Source organism: Micromys minutus, assembly GCF_963924665.1.
Source record: "Micromys minutus genome assembly, chromosome: 19".
NCBI classification, from domain to species: Eukaryota; Metazoa; Chordata; class Mammalia; order Rodentia; family Muridae; genus Micromys; species Micromys minutus.
The window spans coordinates 19,356,728-19,377,748 of NC_137954.1; the positions used below are offsets into that span (position 1 = coordinate 19,356,728).

The 21,021-nt window shown below is 35.3% G+C and overlaps 1 protein-coding gene and 1 pseudogene across 3 annotated transcripts in view; one reads left to right on the top strand and one right to left on the bottom strand.

Moving 5' to 3' along the window:
* Window positions 1–21,021, bottom strand: part of ERBB4 (erb-b2 receptor tyrosine kinase 4) — a gene marked incomplete at both ends in the record, with an annotated part of 1,001,312 nt that overhangs the window by 376,072 nt on the left and 604,219 nt on the right. The gene's annotated exons all lie outside the window — the stretch shown is intronic.
* Window positions 4,277–5,096, top strand: LOC308432945 (prohibitin 1-like; annotated as a pseudogene). The gene has a single exon. The product of its transcript is annotated as a prohibitin 1-like (transcript).

The window sequence follows — 21,021 nt, forward strand, 5'->3', positions numbered from 1 at the left end:
ATATATGAACTATACTTATGATGAAAAAAGAGAAAGGGATAGGGTGAGATAAGCTCTGCTAAAAATTTATCAAGAGTTTTTGGAGTTTAATGCAATAGTTTTTGAGTAGAGTTTGATAACTCCTTGCAACACGATTCTTGTGTTTTCTTAGGCAGAGAAAGAGATAGTAGCAAAAAGCTATAGGCCCTGATGTTCATAGGCACATGAATGAGATTTTATGATGGGCAAAGAGCAATTAACATGGTATGGTGACTGGCGCAGGTGCATTTATTTATTTACTTATTCATCCATTTATTCATTCATTTTGGTCTTGCAATAATATAATTCCCTAAATTTCTTCTAGCCATACAGTATCAGGAAAGAGACCCAACAATTTCTCATATCCTTAGTTAACTTTAAATTGAAGAAAGGTCAAATCTTTTGCCTCAGTGATTAGCGTGTGTAGAATAAAGAACAAAATACTTCTATAATCCATTTATCAAAGCAGACTATATAAGTTTGGGCGAAGTGGTAAACATTTTTTTACCAGACAAGAGTAAGGTAAATATGCAATACTGGCAAATGTGAAAGATATTAGCCATGACCTGTAGGAAAATAAGATAAAATCTTCTTGTCACCTAAATATAACAATTTCAAAGCCCTTATGTAAAGCAGTATTCTCTATAATGGCCACTGTCAATATAGATCACAAATCAATCATCTGATTGAAATAGCCAGTGCTGACTCTGGTAAAGGAAAGGGTTCAATACATTTAACATTTTCTATACTATACTGAAATTAAAGAGTTGTCCTGTAGTTTCAGCATTAGGTAACACATGGAAAATATTGTTTGAGGATAATTAACATCCTGGTACTAAATGGATATGTCAGCACATCATGAAATACCACAATAGAGCTTATCAATCTTGATTAAAATTCCTACAAACATACTTAATATAAATCAAATACAACATCTACAGCCTTTTTTAATATCAGTTCATCTTTTGATAAAAATTAATCCTTCAAAACTAATCCTTAATTTACCTTGAAACCAACTTCTGCTTTATGCATAAGTGGTCCCCCTTTTAACTCAACATATGTCTCATGATCCAGATAAGTTGTCTTCGTGGCAGTGACATAATTCAACTTATATGTATTTATCATCATATTTTGGAACTTGTGCTTAAATCTCAACAGTTAAAGTCAAGAATGAAGGAAGGGTGTCTAGGTTGAGGCAGACAAATCTGTGATAAAAATTGAAAATTATTTTTACTAATATGCCCATTCCTTGTACTACTTAAACCTGCAATTTAAAAAATATATCTCCTGGTTTGACAAAATCGGGCAATTTGATTTCTTACCATATTTCTAACATGCCTTTTATTTTGACTTCATTCTTGAAAACTATTTTAATATAAACCACCTCCCTTTCAGGTATTACAATGATTTTTATTATTAATTCACATTGCCTGATAAGTCTTCTCATTTTTGATGTTTAAATCACTTTTATTGTATACCAGTATAATTTTATAGGGTCAAATCTTATCTATCTATAAATTCTCCTTCAAAAGATGTCATATTCTTATTTATCCAATACTAGTTTTATTGCAAGTCATAATTTAGTTTGAATAGCTCCTGAAATGACCTGAGATTATCTGCAGTGCTTTAATTGTATTGACTAACAGGCTGAGCAGGGTCAGAACAACCTTTGAGACTTCCAACAAGGTCCAAATGTCCTGCCTGGGTCTATTAGATATAATTGTATACACATCAGAATCTGACTTCTCCCATGTCCCAAAATAACTGTGATTGCACCCAATGTTGGATATCTATCAGAAACAAAAATAATTAAAGATAGTATTGCCCCAGTAATCTTTAGATAATCCTGGACTCTCAACTAATTAGCTATTATATCTCCTAATAGCCTCATTTGGTACTGTATGTTCCACATAAAATAACTTTCATCTGTCAGGTTCATTTCCATCACCCAAAGCCTTACACGCCCCCTTTTTTATGAGAGCTTCACAATTCAAGGAGAATCTTTCCATAATGTTTCCCATTGTTCTCTGAAATATAGGTTTCTTATTGATTGATTGATTGATTATTCCTTTAAGATATAATTTTGTTCTCTAAATGCTAATATAAAATTAAAACTGTGTTTGGTGTAATACTTTATATCTGAGATTATGTCTTAAGTACTGCTAATCTCTGTTCCAATGTGTGCTTGTTCACAGTAGGAATAAAACTCGTTTGTGAGTGTTATCCATCGTCTTTTGCAATGTATCGCTCATGCTGTATATGTGAGTGCACATGACAGGCAAATGCATGCTTTGATATTTGGTCAGAATATAAATGAACCTATACTGAAAACTACAAACCTCAAATCACCAAGAACTAAATGTCAGGGCAGGTAAGGCACTTTTGTAAATACTCGGAGGTTTTATGGCCAACCTAACAGAAGACCAGTTATATCAGTAGTTTACATGGATGGAAATATTAAATATTGATGACTATTGATGCAAACCCATGTGGTACTGCATAACGTATAATAGAAGAATAGCATTTTCAACAGAAATTATATAGATCAGTCTGTAGTATGAGCCTCACGACTAGAAAAACAGAATTTCAGGATAATTTTATAAACTTAAAATATGTTGTCAGAAAACCTAGTAAAAGCTTATTGAATAAGCTGAAATCAATGGAGAAACATGCATGCATGGATTTTTTTCCCAATAGTCATTAAAAACAGAAATTAGACTCCAAATAAACAAACAATCCTGTTAAAAATAGAGTACAAAGCTAAACAAATAATTCTCAACGGAGGAAAACCAAATGGCCAAGAAGCACCTGGAAAAAATGCTCAACATCCCTAGTCATCAAGGAAATGCAAATCAAAACAACTCAGAGATTCCACCTCACAGCAGTCAGAATGGCTAGTCATCAAAAACATGCGGGCAAGGATGTGTAGAAAAAAGAACACTCCTCCACAGTTGGTGGGATTGCAAGCTGGTACAACCACTCTGGAAATCAGTCTGGAGGTTCCTCAGAAAAATTGGACAACGTATTACCTGAGGACCCATCTATACCACTCTTGGGCATATACCCAAAAGATGCTCCAACATATAACAAGGACACATGCTCCACCATGTTCATAGCAGCCTTGTTTATAATAGCCAGAGCTGGAAAGAACCCAGATGCCCTTTAACAGAGGAATGAATACAGAAAGTGTGGTACATTTACAAAATGGATTACTACTCAGTTATTAAAACAATGACTTTACAAAATTCCCAGGCAAATGGATAGAACTAGAGAATATCACCCTGAGTGAGTTTACCCAGTCACAAAAGAACACACATGGTATGCAGTCAATGATAACTGAGTACTAGCCTCAGAAAGCTCTGAATGCACAAGAAAAAATTCACAGACATTATGAAGCTGAAGAAGAAGGAAGACCAAAATGTGGAAGCCTCAGTTCTTCTTAGAAGGGAGAACAAAACACTCAAGGGAGTAGGTACAGGATCAAGTGGAAGAGAAGGTCTGAAGAGGCGATCATTCAGGAGCTGCCTCACCTTGGGATCCACCCCACGTGCAGCCACCAGGCCTAAGTACCAACTATTACTGATGCTGGGAGGTGCTTGCTGGCAGGTACCAGATAGGGGGTGCCTCCTCATTGGCTCTGCCAGAGTCATCCCTCTGAGCATGCTTGCAGCTAACCATGAGACTGAGCACTGGGACACCTGTGAGGGTGCTGGGGGGTCGGGGAGGGGGATGAAAAAGCTGAAGAGGTTTGCTGCCTCATGGAAAGAACAACATTGCCGACCGACCAAATCCTCCACAGCTCCCATAGACTAGAACAACAACCATTGAGCACTCATTGAGGGGCACATGGCTGCAGTTGCATATGTAGCAGAGAATAGCAGTGCCTGTGTGAGAAGAGGCCTTGGTTCCAGGGAGGGCACGTTTTTCCCAATGTAGGGGAATGCCAAGGCACTAAGATATAGTGGGTGATTGGGAGCTAGTGCACCTTCCAGAAGACAAGTAGAGGGGTACAGGAGATGGGAGAGGAGTGGAAAAGGGGGATAACATTTCAAATATAAATACAGAGTATCTAATAAAGTTTTTTAAATGTATATAAATATTATCTAAAAGGGTATTGCATATTATTTGCATATAAAATACACTGGGCTTCTATCTTTATTATATGAATGTATCAATGCCAAAATATTCTATAATTTTGACTAGGGAATTCATTTAGAGGTCAGAGTGAAAGCAGGTGTGCGTGGAAGCAACAGAAGGAGTCATGGCTGCCAAAATGTTTGAGTCCATCGGCAAGTTCGGCCTGACCTTAGCAGTTGCATGAGGCATGGTGAACTCTGCTTTATATAACGTGGATGCTGGACACAGAGCCGTCATCTTTGACCAATTTCGTGGCGCACAGGACAATGTGGTAGGGGAAGGGACTCACTTTCTCATCCCTTGGGTACAGAAACCAATTATCTTTGACTGCCGCTCTTGACCATGGAATGTGCCGGTCATCACTGGTAGCAAAGACTTGCAGAATGTCAACATTACACTATGCACCCTTTTCCGGCCGGTGGCCAGCCTGCTTCCTCGAATCTACACCAGCGTTGGCGAGATCTATGATGAGCCGGTGCTGCCGTCCATCACCACAGAGATCCTCAAGTCGGTGGTGGCTTGATTCGATGCCGGAAAATTGATTACCCAGAGAGAGCTGGTCTCTAGGCAGGTGAGCGATGACCTCACGGAACCAGCAGCAACATTTGGGCTCATCCTGGATGACGTGTCCCTGACACATCTGACCTTCGGGAAGTTCACAGAGGCAGTGGAAGCCAAACAGGTGGCTCAGCAGGAAGCGGGGACAGCCAGATTTGTGGTGGGAAAGGCTGAGCAGCAGAAGAAGGCAGCCATCCTCTCTGCTGAGGGGGACTCCAAGGCAGCCAGGCTGATCACCAACTCCCTGGCCACAGCAGGTGACAGGCTGATTGAGCTGCAGAAGCTGGAGGCTGCTGAAGACATTGCCTACCAGCTCTCCCGCTCTCTACCTGCCAGCAGGGCAGTCCCGCAGGGCAGTCTTGCTCCTCCAGCTTCCCCAGTGAGGCAGGCCACGGCCTCCATCATTCTGGATGATGCCTTCCTTCTGCCCCACCCCAGAAATCACTGTGAAACTGAATGATTGGCTTAAAGTGAAGGAAATAAAGGCAAAATCACTTCAGAAAAAAATATTCTATAATTTTATTTTTCCAGTTGAGATGTCAGTGTAGAAAAATGACTGCCATTTGATTTTTATACATACCCTTGTCTTTACAACTGCATGTTAAGTATTAAAAATAATCTAAGATTGCTCTTAAAGTTAAAAATCAATACTTAAGATAGGATTATTTAACAATCAAAAAGGCATCAGTAGCTTCAAATTTATCTGTAAGGGACATATTCTATAAATGTCATATAGATTCTATTTTAATAAAATTGCCAGGTATATAATTAGGGAATGAATAAAAGTAATTATTCATTACTATTTAAATACTTTTATTGTTGTGTTGACATAACTTTTATTCAAAGAATACAAAGTTTAATACTGTGTCTTGAAGTTTGCATCTTGCACAATGATAGCATAAAATTCTATGCTGTATTTATTAAATGTGTCATCCATATTTCTCCATTTGCTTAGAATACTTACATATGTATTGCCAACATTATCAATGTTACTTTCACAGTGGTAACTGTCCATATTGAGAATTAAATGCTACATGTGCACTATTTATGAAGTAAAACTGTCTAGTCATTTTGATATATATGCAAACTTAATGACTTTATAAGTCTTCATAGAGAAAGCCATTAATTACTGATTATATGGCTATCCGTTTTCCATAATCAAAAAACTAATGGATAATGTGTAAATAAAGGACTATGAGAATCATCACACTATGCTTACAACAATTTATTGACATATAGAGCAATTCCAATCCAGCAACTCCTGCTAGAATATAGACATTTCCCTTTACCCACCTTTAATTCCAAACAAAGACTTCCACTTGAGGAACAGAAAACATGATAAATCACAAAAGGTTTTGATAGAATAGGGTGTGCCCTTCTAGAGGCGATTGAAGGGAGTGCTGAGAGAGGAAGTTGATATGAGTGGAAGTTATTTGAGTCAGTTCAGTGCAGGTCAGTGGAGTTCAGGTAATGCAGCTAGACGCAGTGCAGTCAGTCAGTGCAGTCTGGGGCAGTACAATGGAATTGAATTTGTTCATGAATTCATGCCATTCATTTCTATTCAGTAGAAGCAGTTGAAGCCAGAGAACGGGAAAGAGCCAGATGATTAGATCAAATTACCAGAATTAGTTTGAAGTCAAGCAGGGCAATTCAGTGAGACTCCCAGAGAAGCCAGACTGAATCAGGCAGCTTGGATACAAGTTGGAGCCAGGAGAGCTGAGTTGAACCAGACAGCCAGAGTACAGAAAGAATTAGAAAGGGTATACATATTTAGCAGTAACCCTCAAGATAAAAATTACTTTAGGCAAATAAAGTTACTCTTTTAAATTATTTTATTGGATTCTCTGTATTTACATTTCAAATGTTATCCCCCAAATTGAGAAAACCAATCTATAGAGTTTGCCCGAGTTTGGGTGTAAAATTTTATTTAATAAATTTCAAAATGTGGCAAGTTGTGATTTCCTGTGTTCACCATTTGCTGATGAACTGATTTACTCTTTTATGTGTTTCTTTTTTGTTATTCATTCATCTTCTGTTACTTCTTCTCTGGGATCTACAGAAAGTGTTCAGGAAATCCTGCACTGGAGAGTTCCAGGTTCCCAGTCTATAATACTCTGAGTTCTTCACTGTATAATGAATTTGACAATCAAAGCAAAATAAATTTCATAGTTTTAAAAAGAGCATGATTTTGAACAACTCCAATTTGAGTTCTTCAGTTTGGATCTGAAAAAGCCTGCAAAGACAGCCATGTTATACACAAGGTTACAAATTATTAGCTGTGACTTCATAATTGTTTCTCACTTAATAGATAGATAGGACTTTGGTGATTTGCTCTATTGTGAAGACCCAGTACTAAAGCTTCTCCCTCCATTAGGTGATATTGATGGCCACACCATGACTCCAGGTTCATTTTTACTGTTTTTGTAAGACTGGAGTTGGGAAGACAAATCTTCTCTTACTATAAATTTTTTTATATTCCTTCCTTTGTCATCCAGAACACACCACAAAAATTATTTTTATAAGATGTGACAAAAGGGTTATCTTCTATACCCATAAGGAGATCCAATTTTAACTGCTTAAAAGTTTTCAGATTTAAATTATATAGGCAAAAGGTGAGGAATGTACTCATTCAGTCTCGGTGATTTATAGTACCTTAGTGAAGTCAGTAAATTCCTTGATCAAGAAATGTAACTTTCTCTAGGGGTTAATTTTTCATCAGTAATATGATTGCTATTTTAACCACAAATATTAAGATAGGGCAAAAGCAGCCCAGAAAGGAGCATTATAAACAGCAAACACCTTAAGGCTTTATACATTTTGATAATTTTGATGTACATTAGGTGTGGTACCAAAAAGAGACCCACCCAGTGAGAAGCTTTTTGTCACCAATGCTCCTTTGTCTGTGTCCATTTGCAAATCTCCAAATTGTCCAGTCTTTCGAGTTTACCATATTCAGTAGCCATCTTCAAAGTTTGTGTCTGAGAACCATACAACCAAATTACAAAATACTTTAAAATAACTATTTATTTAAACACGCTTATGACGTTTGTGTTCAGACACATTCACAGCTACCCTGTGGTACATGCATACCAAGATCACAGGTAGACAAATTTATTGAGAAATGTACAGATGGCTGTGTGTTTGGCCATTTGGACCCATGATTCTCCTTGCTCATCTCTAATGTAACTTCATGTGGGTTCAATTGGTAGTATGACAAAAAGCATGCTGAGCTATGTATTTTGTATTTTAACATTTTTTAATATTCACTTGAAGGATGATCATATGATGAGAATACTGAGTGGATCAGCTACTTCTGCCTTTATTAATTGCAGTGATTTAAGATAGAAACACTTCTGAATTTTTTTTTATCAACACAGTTTTATACTGTGTAAAAAATAAGGCAAATTGGCTTTGTACATAACTAAGCAATTTGTGAATTTCACAAACGCCGCATTAAATATTGACCAAAGCATAAGGTCTCAGAGCGTCTGCCTTATTCTGAGCATGACATTTGTCAGTGGCAGTCCCTGAACTAACTCCTCTGCTTCACTTAACTTCCATATGTCTTACAAAATTCTAACTGCTGTGCCATGCTAGGGCATAGACTGAAAGGAAGCACCCAACTGTTCCACACCAGGCTGTGCTGGACAGCTCTTTATTTTAAAGCTGTTGTTACAGTTGAATGCTGTTAGATGTGAGACAGAGAGTTAGAGAAATAAAACCGAGATGAATTTTGTTCTTAACTTGGAGGTTACTAGGCTTGCATGAAAACCAGCATTGCCTTTCAATGTTGCAAATACTGAATTAGGAACAATAGCCTATTATTTTTAAGTTCAAATTGCTGACTTTTTTTTTTTTTTACTCAAATGAGGAGGTGTGTAGGAGGATATACATTTGACATTTAGACTGGCATAATGATCTTGTATTACTATTTGAAGGCTTAATGTGATAACTCTGAGGCGGGCAGATCATATCACTTATGAGTAAAAAATTTCTGGCAGAGTCTGATTTCAACTTTTCCTATTCAAATGAGTGAATCTCATTTTCCATGGTGTGCTTCTTTTGTACTATTTAGGAGAAGACATTAGCCTAGGGATCAGATGGTTTACAGAGTGGAAAAATATTGCTTTATAATAAGAGGAGGATATTGAATAAAGCCCAGATTTAATACCCAGACTAACAGAACACCCTGATGAATGTAATTGCATTTTAAGCATTCTGATTAAATTTTTTGATCCATATTGCATTTGTTTTGCTTTTTGAAAAAAAAAAGTGTCTGGAGATTAAAGGATTAGTGAGTTCTTAGGAAGCTGGGCAGCTGCTAAGGCATTGGAATATTCTTGTTTAAATATGGCAGAAAAGCTGTATTCCTCACATCTGTTACAGTGAATGATATGGATAAAACTCTTAATAGTTGGAGGGAAACGCCATGGGGATGACTTTTTGTACTGGACAACATCAATGATTATTCACTGAAACTAGGGACAAAGACAACTAAATAGCAATGTGATTGAAAATAATTTAATTCTTAATACTCATTCAATGGCAAGGATACATTTCCTATTTTTTAAAGGCTAATTAACAACTCAGAGGATACATAGAGATAAAGAGCTAATTTTCATGTTCTCAAATCCTAAGTGCCATTCATGGCTTCTGATAACCAGACTATGAAAGCCCTAACAAATTCATAGAGCTCTTTCTCCTTCTAGAAATTTTTCTCCAGTGTCAAATAGATAAAGGGGAGCAAATCTGTAATCTATCTGGTGTGTTTTCAAGAATACCCCATATGTTGAGTATATAGCTCATCACAAAATGTAAGTGCCCCTCTTGTGCTCAGAAAAAAATGTTCCAAATGTATTTACACAAGATAAAAATTACTATTTACAAAGAGCTAATATGTCTTCGATTCCTGACTGTAGGTTCAACAGGCCGTGCCATTTACGATCAAGGCAGTCTGGTGAAAGATGAAGAGCATTATCGATCCCCGGGGAACCCAAGGGGAAAAAAAAGATAGAGATACCCTTTTGAAAATGCCTCTTTGGAAAGTATTCTGGGCTGGTTCTATCCCTGAGTTAATGACGTCCCATGAGACTCGAACACCCTCTATAGTATTAATAAACAGGCTCTGTACTTGTGATTCTTACCCTTGACTGCCCATTAGAATCATCTGTACAGATTCTGATAGAACACTTGGGCTTTTTTTTTCTACATGTGAAGATTGGGAGTCTTAGTATACTCATGGCACTGGTACTTTTGAGGGTAATTACTGGTACACATTATGGAGATCACCTCCAACAGCAGCTTTAAGAATAGATTCCACCAGATTCTTAGAAGCAAAGTATCTGTGCTAGGAGGATACAGACTAGACTATGATTCTTTTCCCCTGACAGAGAACCATCCAATGATATAACACAAGACCTATCTATCAATAACACCATCATAGATTCTGTTGTGAGATCATTATGAGATAATTATGTTCCCATAAAGGGACATCTTCTCATTGCCATATCATTCCCAGATTAGCTTAGCAACAATACCCCAAGAATGGATCAGCCTATGAGTCATGTATGGGGTGACTCTGTCACTAGAGTAGTTGATGACTTTAGATATTTAATATTAATTGGTTTCGATTGAGATTTGAGATGTCTGAATATTGTATTTGGAATTTATACTTGATCTGAGATATTGTTTAAATACCATTCATATACTAATCATTTCTGTGAATATAATATACTCAAACTAGGGATACATTCATCAAAAATATCAGGGACTACTAAATTATCTTCATGAGATTTTCATTGGTGGTTCTCAAGAATTTTGAATTTCATGAGAAGGCCCCAAATGGGGATGTATCCCATATGCAGCCACCAAACACAGTCACTAATGCTGATGCCAAGAAGTGTTTGCTGACAGGAGCCTGTTACAGCTATTTACTAGGAGGCTCCGCTAGAGCCTTACTGATACAGATAAGGATGCTTGCACCTAACTACTGGGCTGAGAACTGGGAACCCAATGAAGGAGTTAGGGAAAGGAATGAAGGAGCTGAAGAAGTTTGCAACCCCATAAGAACAACAACATTAACAAGACAGACGCCCCAGAGCTTTCAGGGAATAAACCACCAACAAATGAGCACACATGGAGGGACCCATGGCTCCAGCTGCATATGTAGCAGAGGATGGCATTGTCTGGCATCAATAGTAGGAGAGGTCCTTGGGCCTATGAATACTCGATTCCCTAGTATAGGGGAATGCCATGGCAGTGAGGTGAGAGTGGGTGAGTGGAAGGTGCAGCATTCTCAAAGAAATGGGGAGAGTTTATGAGACAGGGAAAGGGAATAACACTTGAAATGTAAATACATAAAATAACCAATAAAATGCAAAAAAAATGCAAAAAATTGGTAATCTCTTAGAAATATATAAATCTTTTTCCATTCTGCTAATGGAGATATAAACCCTCAGGCTTCCTCAGTCCACAAGCTTAAAAACCAATAATCCAAAGGGATTCACAAAATTCTTCATTTGGAGACACACGTGCCTTTAACTTGAGAATAGTTGGGCAATTATTTGATTATTTTGAAATTAAACTTACCCACTTTCTACTAATTATAAAATGAAGACTATATTTAAGTTTTGTTTATGATGATCAGAAAAATATATATACAGACCTTCATAAAGACTGTGTATATGGGATGTACTGGTCTCAGTATTAGTGGTCAAATTATATAGGCACTTTCCAGATTTAAATCAACTTATTCTCAATTTGCTTCTGCCTCTGAAGTTCTGGGATTTAAGCAACCCCATGCTTGACCCTGGAAAAAAATTAACTTACTCTAAAAACTGTGCCTTTATTCTGATTTATAGTGGAAATAATTGTTTATGAATATATACATGCATACAATATGTTAAAATATATGCACATAATATTTTTATCAAAATATCATAGACCTTTAAAATCTAGTCATGTTTGCTGAGGAACCTTGATAAAACACATCACAGAGAGACAGTATCTTCTCTTTCAGTTATTTTAATTTATTTTTTCTCACAACTTTATTTTTTAAAAGGGAGATACTCATTGATAATGGGATACTAACCACAGAAAGCTCTGAACACCCCAGAAACAACTCACAGACTGTGTGAAGCTCAACAAAAATAAAAAGAATATATTTTAATTATGATAGAATAGTATCACATCCCCCTTTCCTCCCTACAGCCCCCCCAGTCTCTCTCCTATCCCCTCAAATTAATAGTCTCTTTTCCTATATTATTGTTACATATATACATATGTGTATGTGTATGTACCCACAAATACTTAATTACAACCTTAAAAAATGTATTTGAAAAAATAAATAAATAAAAAATAAAGAAAGGAAACAAAGGAGAGATATGTGTACAAATTTTTAAAAGCATTTTGGCATAAAACTATATGAATATATTTTTGTCAGTACTTGATTTTTTTAAAGATTTGATAGTATGCATTAAAATCTTACTAGTTACCATAAGCATAAAGTACATGTAAAACAAAACGTAACATGGAAATAGTTTTCTTGGTGTGTATTGATTAAATATAATGAGTTTTATACACCAAAATTTGCCACAAGGCTATCTTCTTAGCTCTTGAGTTATTATGATTTAAGGTCTAGGTGTATCTCACTCTGAGTGAGTGCTATACACTTGTTATTGTTGTTGTTTTTCTTTCCTACAAAGGACTGAGGCTTCCAGTTTTGGCATTTATTTTATTTTTTTTTTTTTTTGAGATTCATATGATTTGTGAGTTGTTTCTTGGGTGTTCAGAGCTTTCTGGAGCTAGTATCCAATTATCAGTGACTGCATATTATGTCTGTTCTTTTGTGATTGGGTTACCTCACTCAGGGTGATATTCTCTAGATACATCCATTTTCCTAGGAATTTCATAAAGTCATTGTTTCTAATAGCTGAGTAGTACTCCGTTGTGTAAATATGCCACAATTTTTGCATCCATTCCTCTACTGTTCATAGCAGCCCGATTTATAATAGCCAGAAGCTAGAAATTTATTTTTTTATATATTCACTTTACATTCTGCTCACTGCTCCCCTCTTGGTCACCCTCTCCTCCAATACTTCCCCTTCCCTTTCTTCTCTGGGAGGGTGTAGGCCCCTGTGTATTCCCCCAACCCTGGCACTTAAAGTCTCTGTGAGTCTAGACACTACCCTACCCCCAGTTTGGCTTCAGAAGGAGAGAGTGTCTCTTAAATGAACAACACATATAATTTTATAACAAATTGAGTTCAAATCCAACATCATTTTACTCCTCATGGGAACTTGGAAATTAATTTCAATCATTCCGAATCTTATTTTCTTTTTGATAGCATCATCGTTAAATTAAACAGTATTGTTAGTATATACAAATATTTTCTTATAAATGTTGTCAAATCTGCTTTGAATTTTTTTGTGTTCTAGAGTCATCAAGTACTAATGAAATATGCTCTTAAATAAAGCCTGTTCATTTGCTTTAGAAAGTACTCATTTCTGTGTATGTAAAACATTTAACTTAACCCTATTGAGATAACTTTATGGTAATTCAGATTCCATATATTATTAAGTTAAACCCAAAATATACTAAAATAAATAATATAATACGAGTGCAACAGAATCTACTAAAGTTGTTCTTTTATCTCGTAACTATCCATCAATTTAGTTAACATTGTTTATTATAGGCAAAGATTATAACATAAGACAAATCTAAATATATGGACAGATGATTTTCATTAACATGAGTTTTCTAAGCCTTGAAATCCACTATTGTCATTTTATTTGATTTTGAATACATATAAAAAGTTCTAAAGTACAAAGATTTTAAAAGGAAAATATAAAAAAAGGGGCAAGACAAAATTTTCAAACCAATATCATAGACAAAATTAACAATTTTATGTACTCTATATTCTTTTAAGTTTTCACCAAAAAGAAATAGAATTGGAATAAATTCCCATAATAAAACAGAATTCATTTCCAAATAATTCTGCCATTAACAATAAATGCTATGTAATTTGTTGTTTGAAATATGTATATATTGCATACAATTATGTTGATTTTTTCTTTGAAGTATAAACCTAAAAGTGAACTTCTAGATTTTACAGTAGATATACTATTGTATGATTGGTTATAGAAAATATTATCCGAAAAGCCCTGATCAATTTAAAATCTCATGTGTGATGTAAAATAGTCCTTAATCCCAAATGCCCTCTCCAGCCTTTGTCACATTCTAAACTACACTACTATTTAAAGTGCCATTCATTCCTATTTTCTTTCCTCTCATATTAATTACACAGAGTGATTCTCATATGCATGTATTGCTTGCTTCATGTATCCATTGGATTATACATTTCTTCAGAGAACTTCTTCATGTATTTGTTTTAGGGGAACTTTTTGTCTGTCCTTTTCCCTTCTGAAATGTATATTTTATATTATATATACAAATATTTGCAAGCAAAAATTACAAAACAATTTTAAGCAAAAATAATGCCCCCACCAAAATAGTGGTCTTTATGAACAAATATTTAATTTCAATATTCTCACATCATACTTAATGGAATGCTAGATGTATGTATGTGTATCAATAATGGATATATTCATTCTAGATTCTAGAAATATACATAAATATTACTAGAAGCTCAATCACTTTACTTTTCTTATTAACATATTTCCTTTGTAAGCAGTTTAAGATTATATCCCAGTTGTTACACATTAAATTACACATTTTTTTTGTCCACAGAATGTGAGAAGGGTTGCTATAAATCATTCTTTAATTGTTTCTGAATTTGTGCCCAAACCATCTTAGCATAAGTCAAACTCATGGAAGCATAAAAGGGAGGCTGTGGAACACCTTTCATATGGTACAACTATTGTTATGGCTTAGTATCTCTGGCTATTATTTTGTGAATAGTTTACCATGTTTCTTTCTTAGGCTATTATAAAATAAGCCCAAACTGAAAGCAGTTAACACATCAGGAAGAAAAACCATTTATTTTGTATAAGAATAACTTTGAATAGCATTTTCTTTGAAGGCTATACTTGAAATAACTAAGAATTAAAATATTTTATTTAGAAGTTGAATTTTAATTAGAAAAGATAACGAAAGTATCGTGACTACACTATGCAGTTTTTCAAACACTTTCCTGCATGCATCATATAAGTCATATAATGATTGTCTTATACACAAAATTACATTCCACTTTAAGATGAACTTTTTGTGTGGTTTGAAAAAATGGCCCAAATTGGCTCATATATTTGAATGCTTCATCAGAGAGTGGCTCTGTTTGCCAAGATTAGGAGTATAGCCTTCTGAGCAGAAGAATGTTCCTTCCAGGGAGGGGCTTTGACTATTTAAAAGGACATGCTGAGCCCTGTGTCTCTCTCCAGACCTGTTGTCCAGGATGTAGCATTCCTCTTCTGCTCCAGCCTCATGCATATTGTCATGTGACTGCCATGCTCCCCACCATGATGATAGTGGAAAGTTACACTTTGAAAGTGTAAAACACAACAATTAAGTGTTTTCATTCATACTACTTGCCTTGGTAATGGTATCTCTGCATATTAATAGAACAATGACTACAGACAAACTTGATGATGTGAAAAAATATACATCTTATATAATACTATACAGATAAATGTTTATTTCCTTAAACTATTTTAATTTAAAATTCATATTACATTTCCTCAATATTAATTTAAGATAAATAAAAGGAAGTGCACAGTTTTAGTTTTTTGAGACAAAAATTATATCATAATCCTACTTTTAGCTAAAAATATTATTTAACCCATTAACATATCCATGGTAGAAATTAACTTTGTGCTTCTGAATCGTTTTCCCTGTGGTCTCATGTTGGGTGTTATTGCAAGAATAAAGGGAACAGCTAATGGAACTGTAAATATTTTTTAAGAACCAATCATAACAGTTGGAATCACTTTAGTTCATAATAAGAACAAATAATTGTCACAATCAATCAGAAACATCAGAAATGCAAAAAAACCCAATATATTATTTTTCTTTTCTTTTTTTAAATTGAAAAGCTTTATTTTAAAAAGCAAAGATAAATGTACAGATTTTAAGCATTTTGCATAAAAGTATATGAATACATTTTTGTCAGTACTTGATTATTTTTAAAGGTTTGATAATGTGCATTAAAATCTTACTAGTTACAATGTGCATAAAGTATATGTAAAACAAGATGTAACCTAGAAATGGTCAAAGTTTTTCTATTATTTTTATTTCTGGTACCTAAATCACAAATTAGTTCCTTCTTTCAGACATATTGTGAACAGTAAAACAAAGTTGCTAATACAATCATTTAATTTATCTTGTAGCTTTTTATAACTGAATTAAAATATAAATGTTCTTAATTTATACCCAAAATCATTCTGATGTCATGTGTCATAAACATTTCTGACACTCCATTTGGTTCTTTGTGTGTCTGTGACAAAAGTCACAAACCATTTGTAATTGTAAGTCACAAACTTGTCTAAATGGCTACTTCATGAATGATAAAACTACACATGATTGTCATACTACTGGTCACAGAAAAGATATTTCATTTTATTTATGTAAACTGACCCATTTGTTCTTTTTTCTAATTATTCAAATCATTTTTAAATGATTCAACGTAATTCTGGTTAACTTTCAGCCCCTGCATCTTCAAACGATCCTCAGAAGTCTCCCTCTTTTAAAGTTCTCTTCTCTTTGTCTTAGCTGAACACCAAGAAACTAATAAAACAAGTTTATTCATGTCAAATTTCAGATTAGAAGCAGATTGCTCCTTTTATGTGATAACAGACTTGAAGGAGAATACAGTCACCTCAATTATCATTGTCCCTGGGTTTTATTGTGCACTACCCTCTAGATGAACAATCCTGTGGGCCTTCCAGCTTGCATGGGCTTCACACATGTAAAATGTGTCATCGTCTGAACTTCTGTTGCTTTGTTAGCACAATTAAAGATTATTAACAGCAAATGTAAATTTTATCCTATCCAAAGAAATACTTGTCACAGAAGAGGAGAGAGCTCATTTTTGTCCTTTTCAAATTACACAAACCAAAGAAATATGTTATTGAGATATTGAAAAACATTACTCCATTATCACTAGAATATTATAATGTATAACCTACAATGTTAACATGACAAAAGTCATAATGTACTTTAATGCTACTTATTTTAAGCAAGAGACAATATAATTAAAAGTGAGTCAGGGTAAATTGAAAGACAGTTATTTACAGAACACAGCAGTAATCTCAATACTGCCATTGATAAAAACCATAAAACAGCCCTACCAGTAAATAAATACCTTTTCTAATTCTCACCTCTCCCAGTTCACATATGTACATATACCCATGTAGACATAAGGGTATATGCCCATTTATTTTATAGGTATCTTGAAAGTTGCACAACAATGATGACGTATACTAATGATGTATATGTACAAAGAAATGTTTCTGGAAAACTCCACGTGCTATTTATTTCCAATATAAACGTTATAAAGCACGTAACTGCTCAGCTTTATGTGTTTCTATAGTAGATATAATACTGATGTGTAAACTTATATACATGTACGGTCATTCCACCTTACTAAAAACACTGTACATGGTTAGAGTGTGGTTACCTAGGATATGCTGCTGTGTCTGGAAGGTTCTAATGAGATACATAAATAAAAACATGACCTGAATTTTAAGAAGAAACTAAAGAAAATAAAGACAAGTCAGCCAGGAAATATTTTTAAAGGTTTATTTATTTTTATTGGATATGTAGGACTCTTGCATGTAGATACATAATTTCTGTGTTTCTTGCTGCTGAAACAAAGCCAAAATAACTTTAAAAAGTAAAAAAAAATGTGGTGTTAAATGAAACATGTTACTGTAGAAAAAGCTTAGAGAAGCAGAAAAACTACCAGGAATCCTCTCTCTCTGTCTCTCTCTCTCTCTCTCTCTCTCTCTCTCTCTCTCTCTCTCTCTCTCTCTCTCTCTCTCTCTCTCTCTCTCCCTCCCTCCCTCCCTCCCTCCCTCCCTCCCTCCCTCCCTCTCTCTCTCTCTCTCTCTCTCTCTCTCTCTGTCTGTCTGTCTCTCCCTCCCTCCCTCCACCCTCTCTGTCTCTCTGTCTCTCTCTCTGTGTGTGTGTATGTTTGTGTATGTACATGTGTGTGTGTGCTTGTGTGTGTGTGTGTGTGTGTGTGATCAGTCTGTGATCAGTAACTCAAAGGAAATCAGCAATCTGGAACTGACAGAGTTGTAAAAGGAAATTGCAGGTTCTGATTCCTTACATTACCTTAACATACAACCAAAGATGTACGGAATATTCAGATTAAATCCTCTTATATTACTACACATTCTTCCAATGGCATGGGGCTCATCACAGAAGAGGGTAGAAACACTGTAAGAACCAGAGCTTAAGGATGACTACTAAGGGAGTTTCTTCCAGACACATAGAACATTTGCATATACAAACTCACAACACTTATGGCATCGTGCACAAAATTTATAGACAAAACTCACAAAATAGAGAGTTGAGATGGGCATGAAATGACACTTGTCCCTACTTCCTCTACTTTCAGTTGCACCCCTCTCCTCTGGGAGGAGCTATTGACAACTGACAGCAGCTGGTAGGGGGAAAGTTAGTTTTCTTTAAGGGTGTGGCTGTTGCTTGAACCAGTGAGTATAAGCCAGCCAGGTCTAGAGAGTGAGACAATGTCCAACAAGAAAGGAAGGAAAGAAAGAAGGAAGGAAGGAAGACAGGAAGGAAGGAAGAAAAGAGGCAGGAAAGAAAGAGTAAGACCACAGGAAATAGCAACTGTAGTTGGTAGGTTTATAAACAAAAGACACAAGTTAGATACGGAAAAAAGAGGAAGGTATGGGAGGCATTGTGGTGTGGATGAATATGAAGCATTGTAAAAATATTACATTCTCAAAGCTATAATGAAAAATTTAAAATCAAGATAAGTCACTAGATCAAGAAAGAGTCCCAGACAATTGTAACTTCTATTGTACTTTATGGTTATTTTGTATAGTGCAAAACACAATGAAGATTTCAATATTTATGAATGATAAACATCACAACTGGTGGTGTTTAAAACTAAATTAGTAAAGTATAGTTCTTTTCACCATAGTATAGGAGACATTTTAAGTGTTGCTTTTTCACATCTATATATGCTGTATAGGAGCATAAACATGCCCCAGAGTGTGTGTGAATATCAGGGAACAATTTGAAAAGCCTTTGTTCTCTCCTTTTACCATTTGGGTTTCAGAGGGTGATACTGACTTGGTAGGCTAGCATCAGGCCCATTTCCCTGCTGAGATACCTGTTATAGTATGTTTCAAATTTAGATGAAGAAACTTAATGTGTTAATGTCTTTTATTTTGTATCTGTAGAGTAAAACCAACCACCTTGCAGAGTAGGTCTCACCCTGAGCTTTCAGACTCTATTTCTTCCTAGACATTCTTCTCTAGAGTCAGGTAGGTATCAGCCATGGACTTTTTGGAGTTTGTATAGATACTGATTTCCTGTCCAGAGGCTACTATTATTTACCCAGGAGCACTGCTGCATGAAGTACTAACTATATCCAAAGGTCTATCTACTACATTCATCAAGACAATAAATTTTTCTTTCACTCTCTAAAATAGCAGAAAAACCTAAAATATATAGTGCTCAATTTATACTTCATGAAGCTAAAATAGGATACAATTTTAGAATGATACACAATTTAGCATTCTGTGTCTAGAGAAGTATCAGACTCAAGGAAAGAAGGTATTAAACACACTATAAAACTAGTCAGATATTCCAACGTTAGACTTTATAAAGAAAGTACTCAACCACTGCCATCCCCCACACTGAGTTATAATTATTAACTTGTAAAGCAGTAACTGAACCTGCAGGACTTTCATTACTAGATATATAATGGGATCTGACTCATAGTTCTGGCTTGGGTTTTAAACAATTCAAGAGGTCCTAAGATAACTAGCGAGCCAACTCTTTCCTTCAAGAGCTAATAGAGAGGCTTGAAGAAAGACTCAGTAGTAAAGAGTAGTTAAGGATACTTCAGAAAGAGCAGAGTACAGTTCACAAAACCAAATTATGTGGAACAAAACCACTTCTAACTCTATCTATGGGGGTGATCTGGCATCTTCAGATACCAGAACACACAACATATTCATATACCTATGCATATAAATGAAAAGACAAATAATCACTCTAAAGAGTGCTAACCCAAGTGGACCTCTACTTCTGAACAAGAACATGGCGCTAACTGAGGATAAAATACATTTTAGCAAAAAAATAAAAAAATAAAAATAAATTTTTTATGTGCCTGCATTAGGGTTTTACTGCTGTGAGCAGACATCATGACCAAGGTAACTCTTATAAAGACATTTAATTGGGGCTGGCTTATAGATTCAGAGGTTAAGTCTATTATCATCTGTGCAAGAAAATGGCAGCATCCAGGGAAAATATGCTGCTGGAGCTGAGAGTTATATACCTTCATCGAAAGGCAGCTAGTGGAAGACTGACTTGCAGGCAGCTAGAATGAGAAAAGTATAACCAACACTCACAGCGACACACCTACTTCAACACCTTCTAATCCTGCCAATCCCTGGGTTGAGATATACAAACCATCACAATGCCAGTTTTAATCCTTATATATCTCTGCTTTGATATAGTAAGAAAAAGGAGGTTGAAAAGAAGTTTCATAGTAACAGCCTACTGTGGAAGGGGTTGGATATGTCTTCCTTTGTGTTGTTTTCATTTTAGTAACTACCAAAATGTTTAAAGAGTATCCAAATGATTTCCAAATAATACTAAGTATTTACATTATAAAATATTTTCCATTTTGCCACTGGAAGCTGTGAATGTTAGAACAATACTTAATGGCTCTAGATATGGTACAGTATAGTTGGTCCCTAATTTACTCTAAAATGGTATTTCCTTGCTTACCTTCCACCTCCGGTTCTGAAATGTCAAGTTATATAAAAAGTCATTTGATTTAGATTACTCAAATGATAAGCTTTTTTCACAGGTGAAAGGGATTGATAAAAAAGCTATCTACTTCTTAGGGAAACTCTGCTTTGACAAATTATCACAGAAGTATAAATTGCAACCAAAAAGCACTATGCTGAGCTCAATCACAAAACATATTTAGATAACCATGAGGGTTAATCTTCATTGTCAAGTTAATGGGATTTTAAATCATATGGAATTAACTCTTTGGGTGTGGCTCTGTGGGTTAATTGGTATGGAAAAAGTCACTGTGTTGTGAATGGTCTGTCCCTAGGGCAAGGTTTGATATCAAACAGGAAG